Below are 10,614 nucleotides of genomic sequence, written 5' to 3' on the forward strand. Positions count from 1 at the left end.
GTACTGGCACTGGAGGGGGTGCAGAGGAGGTTCACTAGGTTGATTCCAGAGTTAAGCGGGTTGGTTTATGTGGAGAGACTAAGTAGACTGGGATTATATTCATTGGAATTTAGAAGAATTGGGGGGGATCTTATAGAAACATAGAAAATTATGAAGGGAATAGTTACGTTCGAAGTAGAGAGGATGTTCCCACTGGCAGGTGAATCTCGGACAAGACAGCATAGTCTCAAAATTAGGGGGAGCAAATTTAGTACTAAATTGAGAAGGAACTTCTTCACCCCCAGAGGGTTGTGAATCTATGAAATTCCCCGCCCAGTGAAGTAGTTGAGGCCTCCTCAGTAAATGTTTTTAAAGCTAAGGTAGATCATTTTTTGAACAGTGAATGAAGGGTTATAGTGAGAAGATGGGTAAGTGGAACTGAGGCCATGAAGAGATCAGTCATGGTCATGTTGAATGGTGCACTGGGATTGAAGGGCCAGACGGCCTGCTCCTGCTCCTAGTTCTTATGTTCTTTTGTAACAATTCTTGGTATGAAAGTCAGAGTGGGTACCTGGCAGCTTCAGGTCACTGTATACTCTTCTAGTCCCCAATCTTTGCCAACAGTCCCTTAACCTCAGACTGTATGTGCAACAATCACCCACGACTTCTATCCATGGAGATTGGCATCAGGCGCACGTGACTACATCATCATGGGACATTTCCAATTCACTTAGAATACAGTTATCCACTTCAATGCTGCACTAACATTGTCCATTGCAATGCTGCTGCCAAACCTTTTGTGTACAGGGCAGCACTGACCTCATGGACTGGAGCAGGGTATCAATCAAAGCTCTTTGTTTTCTCAGTTGGTGTTTATACTCTGTGGTTACTTGGATACGCACAGCATCCCCGCCTTACTTTGTCTGTTTGCACATTGACACATCATTCCATATATACAGGCTCTTCATTCTTCTGTCCTTCTTTGCTTCTTAGCCAAATTCACCCAGTCATGGGGTCAGTTCCCACACAATCCCCAGCTTTATTTCTCACTGTTACTTGTGACCACTCCACAGTCTTCATGCTGCCATGGAACACTGATGCATTCCTCCAAGTAAACATTCTATGAGAACCATGGCTTGACCACACACCTTACATCTTCCTCCCAGTCACAATCCTGTTGACCTTCCTTCCTGTCCACTATCTCAACCTAAATCAGAGAGTTCACAACCTCAGAATCTATTGAGTTATTTGAATGTCTTAGCTGAGCTTCCAACTCTATTAAACTTCATCAGGTAGATTCCATACGTTCAGCTCCATGAGGCTGCCAATCCCCACTGCATACCTGTTTCTGAAACCCCTCATCCATGCCTTAAATCATCTCCAGATACAGCCACAATAGTGCTCCCCTGCAAACAAAAAATGCTGGAAATCACAGCAAGTCAGGCAGCATCCAATGAGAGACACCAAGCTAACATTTCAGATCATTCTTCATCAGAGCTGAAGACAGATGCTGTCTGACCTGCTGTAATTTCCAACAATTTTTGTTTTCAGTACAGATTCCAGCATCTGCACTAATTTGCTTCTACATCACGCTCCCCTGTCTAGTTTCCCTTTCTTCATTCTCCATAATGTTTATTTTGTCCAAAAACCCTGTAGTTTCTATTCCATCCCATACCAAGTATTATTTACCTATCATCCTTGTCCTTACTAAACAACATTCATTCCCATTCCACGACTACCTTAATTTAGAATTCCTTTTCCTTTAATGGTTTCACCCACTCAGTATCTCTGCAATCTTCTCCAATCCTGCAATCCCACCCCGAACTGTATTCCTCTGATCACTTTTGAATCCTCTTGCCCAACATTGTCAGCCATACCTTCAGCCGGAATTTCCTACTTTATAACTCTCTACCTTTTTCTCCTCCTTTGAAGTCCTACTGAAACTTACCACTTTTAGCACACTTTTGGTCCCAATTCCTAATACTGTGTCTTTGTCTTGCTTTTTGCTCTGAAGTGCCCTCTTCATGAAAGAGGTTAATTAATTGTAGATTGTTATGATGCTAAAATCGCTAGGAGAAAAATAAGTTGGTTATGCTTGATCTATAACTTTGATCCTAGAGAAGGCTGAATTTATTCTTCAGATGTGCTCCACATCTAGTGGATGGCATCCATCTCACAGGAGATCAGTAAGAAGCTAGTTATAAATGATTGCAATAATACTTGATTAACCCTTAATATGTTCTAATGGTTTTTCTTTCCATCTCTTATTTTAAAGGAAGCATTAATTTGTTGATTGAGAACTGTCCCATTTCCCATAAACCTCGTCCACAGACCTTGTGAAATTGACACGTTTGTTTATTTCACAATATCGTGGGAAGAGGTCAATGACCGCTCAGCTCGGAATGGTCGCTCAGCGCTGATGAGTCATAACGTCTCCGCTCAGCTACAGGCGTATACAGTTTATAAATGATTTGGAGGAGCCAGTGTAGGACTGGGGTGTACAAAGTTAAAAATCACACAACACCAGGTTATAGTCCAATAGGTTTATTTGGAAGCACTAGCTTTCGGAGCGCTGCTCTTTCATCAGGTGGTTGTGGAGTAAAAGATCGTAAGATACAGAATTTACAGCAAAGGTTTACAGCGTGATGCAACTGAAATTACATGTTGAAGAAGACCTGGATTGTTTGTGAGTCTCTCATCTTTTAGAATGACCATGTTGGTTTCATTTCTTTCATTTGTAAATTTCACAACTTAGATTCGATTTCTAAAAAAAAAATGAATCCATGTAAAATACAGTGCATATAACGTGATGCTCTTTGTATACCCTTGGGGAAGCCAGGTCCATGTATATTAGCAGCTGCCATAAGTAAAGGCAAAGTAAAGGCTGTCAGGAGACAATGTGATGGAGAAAAAGGCTGAACAGAGGTCCATTGTGGAAAAGCAAGTGGCAGAGGCCGGGAGACTACTAAGAATGTATTGGTGTCCAGTACTGATGAGGAGCAGGGGACAACAAAAACATTTACGGCCCTTAGGTCCTGAATGAAACGGCACCTTCCCGGTTTCCCTGGTTTCAGGATTGGAAGTATGCAGTATTACAGGGGCTGGTGGTAGGTATCAAAATGCCTTAGTGTAGGAGGGAGTCTATAACAGGTTTGATTCCTCTCTGTTGCAGCCGGCGCAGAACAGCTCCCTGCTTAACCTGCTTCTAAGGTAAGACCCCGGGGAGAGCAGTGAATACAGGCATTTAATTTACAAAGGGTTTGATGGTCCAAAAGGACCACTAGACAGGATGCGGAAATGATAGCTGCGTCGGCGACTGTGACTGGTCTGGCGCTAATGGGCACTGCATTAGAAAGTGGTTCTGTCATGGGTTCTCCAGAGACACCTACAGTGCGGACAGTATTGGAACTGAGGGGGAGGTCCGCAGAGGGAGCTGTAGACGAATGTGTGGCTCTAGAGTCCACAAAAACCGAAATGAGGCAATCCCCCACTTCCACATCCATCATGGGATTTTCAGATGGGGAGTGTGAGAGACACCTCCCTCCTGTGACAGCCCTAGGCTTTTGGGGCACAGGGAATGGGTCGTCTGCAGTAAAGGCAGCCTGCTGAGGCTGTCTTTGTTGAGGAGCATGATTTTGCTGGAAAAGTGAAGGTGGTGTATGGGTGGAAGCCTTCGATGACCTCTGAGGGCCCGCTAACCAACAATCTCTTTCCCACTGACCCAGTTTTCCGCATGCCCTACAAGTATTCCCATGTCGCTGTGCCTGGCCTTGGCTTTTACCCTGATTCCATGGCTGCATGAGCTGAGGGTATGCCTCCTTCCCTCTCTTACATTCAAACAGTCCCTGTCAGTCTAAATTTTTGAGAGTGCATGTATCTCCCCACATGGCTGCTTGCCAGGTTAGTTTGTGGAATATGTAGACATGAGCATATCAGGGCAGCATGCATTTTACAAGGGTCTGCACTGCTGATTTACCATTCTCTGACAATGGGATGCCCGCTGAGGACTCCCAGTCATCTTTGAAGTAGGTAGTGAAATCGGAGATGGGCTCAATAGATTTTTGCAGGCAACAGGTAACTTGCCCGGATGCAGTGATAGCATTCTAACGTTATTCACAAGCCAGGTGGAGCGTGCAGGTGCATTAGCCCATGGCTCATCAGGGAATTCAATGGAGGTCCTCACAGTTGTCCAGTGAGACCCATATGCTAACTGCAGTAAAGTCTGGACGTCCTGCCATCAGTAATTGTAGATATCACAAATTTGTAGTAGCCAATTGAAAGATGCTTTAGCACCTCATGGGCATCCTGGAGCATGCCTTGGACCTCAGCGTGAGTCCAGGGCTTGTTGAGAGGTGTAGTGCCCATCATAATGCTGGGGTGCTGGCTATTGAGGGTCTGGGGCTTTGAAGTAGCAGCCGCACTATGAGTAAGTCTGGTGTTGGAAGTGGGATTGGTGCCCACTTGATCTGGGTGTCCTGTCCCTGACATGCTTCCTACAACTGATGCCTCCGAAATCCCCTGCTTTGCGGTACCAGGGGGTGTGGAAGGACGCACGGCAACAAATACAGCAACCTCACTTACTAGCGGGTCTGGCTTCGGAGCTGGGAAAGGAACTTCAGGACATTGAGGGGTATATGGTGGTGTGGCAGTGGGTGGGGAATTAGACGATGCAGAGGTGTTTGAAAGCTGACAGCGACCTTCATTTTTAGAGGGCTGGTGCCCTTTCACGACTTCCTTAACCTTTTCTAAGCATTGAATCCTTTTGTCATTGTCCCAAGAGGGGTCACTGTATCCACCCTCAAAATGCCTTCTCCAGTAGTCCATTTTCTCCAATTTAAAGGAGCCCCCATAAGGCCAATTTCCATAGGGCCACCCATATAAATCGGAGGTGAAGGGAATGCCATATCTACTGTCACTTGTTTCCTTCCGTACTGTGTCAGCCGGTGACCCTGGTGTTACCAGAGGATCTCCTACCTTGTTCTTGCAGCATACATGTTTACCATCATGCTTTTGTGTCCACCGTGAGAGAGTCAGTGGATGCAGACCGCCCACCTCAGCGGGACAAGTTAGACTTGCCCCCCAGGGACAGTCCTTCTCCCGAGGATTTCGAGTTCTGCAACCCCATTTACTTGTGACCAGTCGAACGGGAAACAAAAAACAGATAACAACACGAACCACCACAGACAGGACGAACATGTGAAAAAAGCACTCAGGACAAAACACTGGACAAATGAACAAGACAAACACAGGCACCCTGGTCAATTTCACAAGGTCTGCTTACAAGGTTTATTGGAAATGGGACATTTCTCCAACAGTTTGGTATAGTTGGCAGGATCCCTTGTTCACAACAGGGCTCCAGAGCAAACCTAAATGTTTAAGAATTTGGCCAATTGCGTGATCCTGACCTGAGCCAGCGGGCAGATCCTAAGTTGGGGATAGATGCTACAGCAAGACGCAAGACCGGAAAGATTGCCTCTCTACATTTCTAAATTTTTCTAAATTTTTTCCTAAAATTCAGCTGACTGCATAGCCCCACCCTGAGCCAACAGGCTGATCCTAAGTTGGGAAGTGACGCCAAGGCAAGACGGGACCTTGGAAAGACCGCTGCTGAGCAGTAATTCATGTTCAAAATGGTTTCCCTTCTCCGATCGTTGTTTATTCTAAATAAAGTAATTGCTCGATTACATTGTAAGACTGAAAAAGGTGATAAAAGAGCATTCAATATTTGCAAGTAAGTTGTCTTTATTTTCCAAGCTGATTAAAATACACTTGTATGATCACTAGGAGTATAATGTCCACTCCCATGGAATCATATTCTTTGTCTGTCCTTCAAACAAGGCTAAGCTGTGAGCCCTCGGACCCCCTTGTGATATTGTCAGGCAGATGAAGAAGACTTGAAGAATCTCTCATTGAAACTTGTGCAATATAGATTATTATCGTGATGTTTGGTGTTAAAGGCACTTTTAGAAGGGAGCTAATGCAGATGTAACCAGTAACAATGAGTAAATGCATATCTTTGTTTCATTGCCAAAATAGGAGAAACAAAACATCATAAACTTTGTGTGCTTAACGAAACAGAACTCTGGAATTTGCCTTCAGAGTGTTGTGCTATCTGTTATTTCATCTACACTTCATCTGGAGCTCTGAAACAGAACAAAGAGTGCAGTATAGGGATTGTATACAAACATATCAAAAACATTACTGTACATTATGTTATTAACTAGGTTAATTAGCAAATTGGCATTCTAACCACTAACATGGTTATTTCATTGAGGAAATACAACTGAAGATTTGTTAGTTATATAAAACTCTCTACCTAGTTCTGCCGTACCTTAAACAATTTTCTCACGCCTGTTCGTCAGCACCTTGTGGGGTTATAAAATCATGAGGGGCATGTTTAGGATAAATAGACAAAGTTTTTCCTTTGGTTCGGGGCATCCAGAACAAGAAGACATAGGTTGAGGGTGAGAGGGGAAAGATATAAAAGATATCTAAGGGGCAACTTTTTCATGCAGAGGGTGGTGCGTGTATGGAATGAACTGCCAGAGGAAGTGGTGAAGGCTGGTACAATTGCAACATTTGAAAGGCATCTGGATGGGTATATGAATAGGAAGGGTTTGGAGGGATATGGGCCAGGTGCTGGAAGACGGGACTAGATAGGGTTGGGATATCTGGTTGGCATGGACAAGTTAGACCGAAGGGTCTGTTTCCATGCTGTACATCTCTATGACTCTATCTATGACTCTATATTATCAGAATTCTGAGAAACTAAGCTCCCACCCAAGCCACTCACCATCCAGACCTGGAAATATACCACTGTTTGTTCACTGTAGCAGTGTAAAAATCCTGGAATTCCACCCCCACCATTGTGGGTTTACCTACAGCATATGGACTAAAGTGTTTCATGAAGGCAGTTCACCAACATCTTCTCAAGAGCAGGTAGGGACAGGCAGTAAATGTTGGTCCAACCAGAAGTGTCCACATCCCATGAGTGAATGAAACAAATGGGAGACTGAGAAAACTTCATGAATATCACTGATTAATTCATAATTGATCACACTCAACGCATTATGAGAAAACATTTTACAAATTAGTTTGTTAGTTTTGCTTACAGTGAAACAATTGATGATGCGTATGTGGGAGTACTTACATCAGGTAGATGGCAGCAGTTCAAAAAGGCAGTTCATAACTACCTTCTCAGGGACAAGGAATGCTAGCCTAGTCAGTGGAGACCACATTCCATGAATGAATAAAATAAAAATCATTCAGAAATACCATACTTGCTTTTTAGTTGTACAATGTATTGATATACTTCATGGGTTAGCATTTTACACTCCACCGCCATTGGGACCAAAGGCAGAGAGCACATAACATTTCAACCAATTGGCCTTCCTGCTGCTTGACCTGTCTGAAATGTCATGGGTGCACAAGCAGGTCATTGGGCAACCTGCTCACTTTGGGCCTTTTCAGATTTTTAAGTGGCCATTTAAAGGCCACATTTTTCACCCTCTTGAATTTTAACTGTGATGGGTGTGGCTCATACCACATAGGAACCCATCCAAAACATTACCTTGTCCTTTACTCCCGTTCAGCCCGCCTCTCAAAGCTGGCTCCTATTATTCTGCACATCCCACACTGATGCCTGCCAGCCTGACCCCACTTGACAAGATATGAGAATACATCTGAGTCTGGGCTCCTCTTTGCCTATACTGGGCAGGGGCCAGGGCCTACTGTGTCCTGTTAAATCCAGCCTCAAGGCATGTTTTTAGATGTTATGGATGCCTTCAATGATTAAGGATATCCCTCAGGCAATGACTTACTTCATATTATTTATCATAAATATATAAAAAGACTGTTAAATACCTAATGGAACAGAAGGGAAATGAGGTAGCAAGGAAATATGATTATCTGGTCATAGCACAAAACCAACGGATCGGCTTACTATTATAAAACAAATCTCCTCCATCCCCACCTGCTGCAGCCCCATTTCTCTTAGCATTGCGTGTCACTGAAAGGAAATTCAAACAAGGTACATAACAAACTGTCACCGATCTAACTCCCTTCCTGAAGCTAGATTTCACTCCCAGCCAGTGTTTAAATTATTCATGTAGGGATATTTTTTCTCCTTTGGGCACAACTGATGTTCCAGGAACAAATTGTGCCAGTTTTGAAGAGTGCTTCTTCTGACCTTCAGTTTCCACTCAAACTCTTTCACGTATCGTCCATCGCAAAATCTATTGTGAATCAGTACAATTGGGCAGCATTTTAAAAAGATATAGATTTTAATTACAAAAATTTGGCTTAAAGAATAGTCCTTGACATACTTTAGAGTAGTAACTTAGTGCTGGTTAATTACTGCACTGGAAAATTAGTTTATCAGAGAGAGAAAAAGAACAGTGTTGATCCATAACCTGTGAATAATCAAATTTTGAATGATTGAAAATGAGTTTTAAAAGCATGCAGACATATTTGTCAGTTAGAGTGGGAAATCATAGTCAGTTCTTTAGTGAAAAGTTGTATTAAGGCATTTTAAAACATACCTATTCATATCCTTGGACACAAAAGAGCCAATTTCATTGTTAGAGTCTCCTTGAAGGCTGGAAACTGAGCAGTTAGAACAAATGCCCTCGCATGATGAATTAAATCTAGGGGAACAGCCAGTGTTCTGGATGGGATCAACCAGATACTTTTAAATATCTCAACCTGATACTTTTTTTAAAAAAATTGCAGAAACCTGATGTACACTGAGTGGAATTTGTGTTTAAAATTCTGTGATCTTTCAAGAATGCTAAACTTATTTTATGCAATTTGTAGCAAAAACGCGTCAAGAAATAAATCCAGCAGAAAAGGGCAGCATTTGCCTATCATGTTTGTTGTAAAGCAAAAGGTGGGTAAATATACCCTGACTAACAGTTTGTGGTAACGTTTTTTCAACTCAAACACGTTACACGTAAGTTGGAGAAAGGAAACAAGATTTAGGGGAAGGTCCAACACAAAGTTATTGAACACTTTATCAAGAAAAACAACGTTTACCAGGCTTTACAACAGTACTTCAATTAAACTCTATCAAACTGTATTGACCTCTTCACAGGACTCTTCAGTAAATTGTTTTAAATCTCTAAGTAAACAGTCTCGAATCTACATTAGTTATTTACTTCCACTTCTGTGGATTCGCTATAACCTATTCAAAAGTGCCTATTGCTATTACTGAACTGCGTGCCTGAGAAAGAACTGATAATACCATTCAACAAGCCGATCCTCAGTCTTTGAGGGTTGGTTGATGCTTCAGGATCTGCAGTCATTGACTTGGACTTCCCCTCTTCTCTAAGGCTGGTTCTAGTGTTGGGGTTGCCTCATTGAGATGGTCTTCCTGGGTCTGATCAGTCTGATGATGTTCATCACAAGGTACAAGGAGCTGCAGATATTGTAAAGCACGGCTGCCAATTGAAGGTGCTCTTTGGAGATGCTATTGATGAAAGCACAAAAAAATCACAGCAAGCTGGAGCTCCTTTTTGCCACTTTTGCGCCCCCCTCCCAACTTTGCATCTTCCTCAACAATTCTGTGGCCTGTGTCCAAATTTTAAATTATCTTAAACACCTAATTTAGATAATCTCTTTATCTTCTACAATCAACAGCACAATCTTGGTTTACGCACTTTTACCCCAGTATTATTCTACTGAATCTCTGCTGCATCTACTCCAAGGCCAGTATGTCCTTCATACATTTCAGTCTTGAAAACTGTTCACACAGTATTCCATTTGGAGAAAGTGAGGACTGCAGATGAGGACTGCAGATGCATTCTTCAGGAATGCATCCCGAAGAAGGGCTTATGCCCGAAACGTCGATTCTCCTGCTCCTTGGATGCTGTATTCCATGTTTGATCAAAGCAGGGCTTCGCATAGCTATAACGTAACCTCTATCCTCTATAACATTGTTATTTGAACTTTTTGGATATACCAGTTAACTTAAAGTCCAATGACTCAATTTTCAGAAATATTTGTACAAGTGATTGTGCTTTCTAACATGGCAGTGGTAGCAGTGCAGCGTCAACAGCACATTATTTGAAGAAGTGTTAATCATCAACAGGAGCTCCTGGATTTCCACATTTAACTACATATTTGTGGACTCCATAAGTTCTTGACGGTTCCACAGAAGTAGCAGCACTGAACACAAAGTATTGTTCTCACTACTACTGCAAAACTGAAGCCAAAGTAAATTTTTAGTAAGTCTGTCAGTTGCTGATTTTCCAATACAATATGATCTGGGTCTATCATTAAGCTGCCTACATTACAGTAACTGAGCACTTTCTTTATCTTACTCTATTTTGGAAAATATAGAGGCATTGTCCTTGATAAGCCTCAGAGAATTTTCCCATATTACCTTAGAGCAGCTTTTGCAACTTGCTTTATATCCCTTCAGCATCTTTTTTTATGTCTCTTAATCTGGAGAATTTCTACTGCTCTATGCCCCTCTACAAGTCTTTTCACTTGGTTTTAAACTATTTCTCACTTCTTTCATTAACCAACATTATTTAATTACATAAAAACAGTATGCACATGATTTGTATTCTACCAAATGAAGTTTTGTAAAGTAATACTACATTCATAAAAGTTCTAAATAACACTTCATTACAA

General features: G+C 42.2%; 1 long non-coding RNA gene across 1 annotated transcript; it reads right to left on the reverse strand.

Annotated features, from left to right (window-relative positions):
• Positions 1–5,716: 5,716 nt before the first annotated feature.
• LOC148148972 (uncharacterized) lies at positions 5,717–10,032 on the reverse strand. The gene is made up of 3 exons (XR_015758300.1): positions 9,636–10,032; positions 9,221–9,445; positions 5,717–6,122 (listed from the first exon to the last, which is right to left on the reverse strand). It is a non-coding gene; the product is annotated as an uncharacterized LOC148148972 (long non-coding RNA).
• Between the last annotated feature and the right edge of the window lie 582 nt (positions 10,033–10,614).

Source organism: Chiloscyllium plagiosum, unplaced genomic scaffold, assembly GCF_037043375.1.
Source record: "Chiloscyllium plagiosum isolate Xiang-an unplaced genomic scaffold, Cpla_swu_hap1 HiC_scaffold_10, whole genome shotgun sequence".
NCBI classification, from domain to species: domain Eukaryota; kingdom Metazoa; phylum Chordata; class Chondrichthyes; order Orectolobiformes; family Hemiscylliidae; genus Chiloscyllium; species Chiloscyllium plagiosum.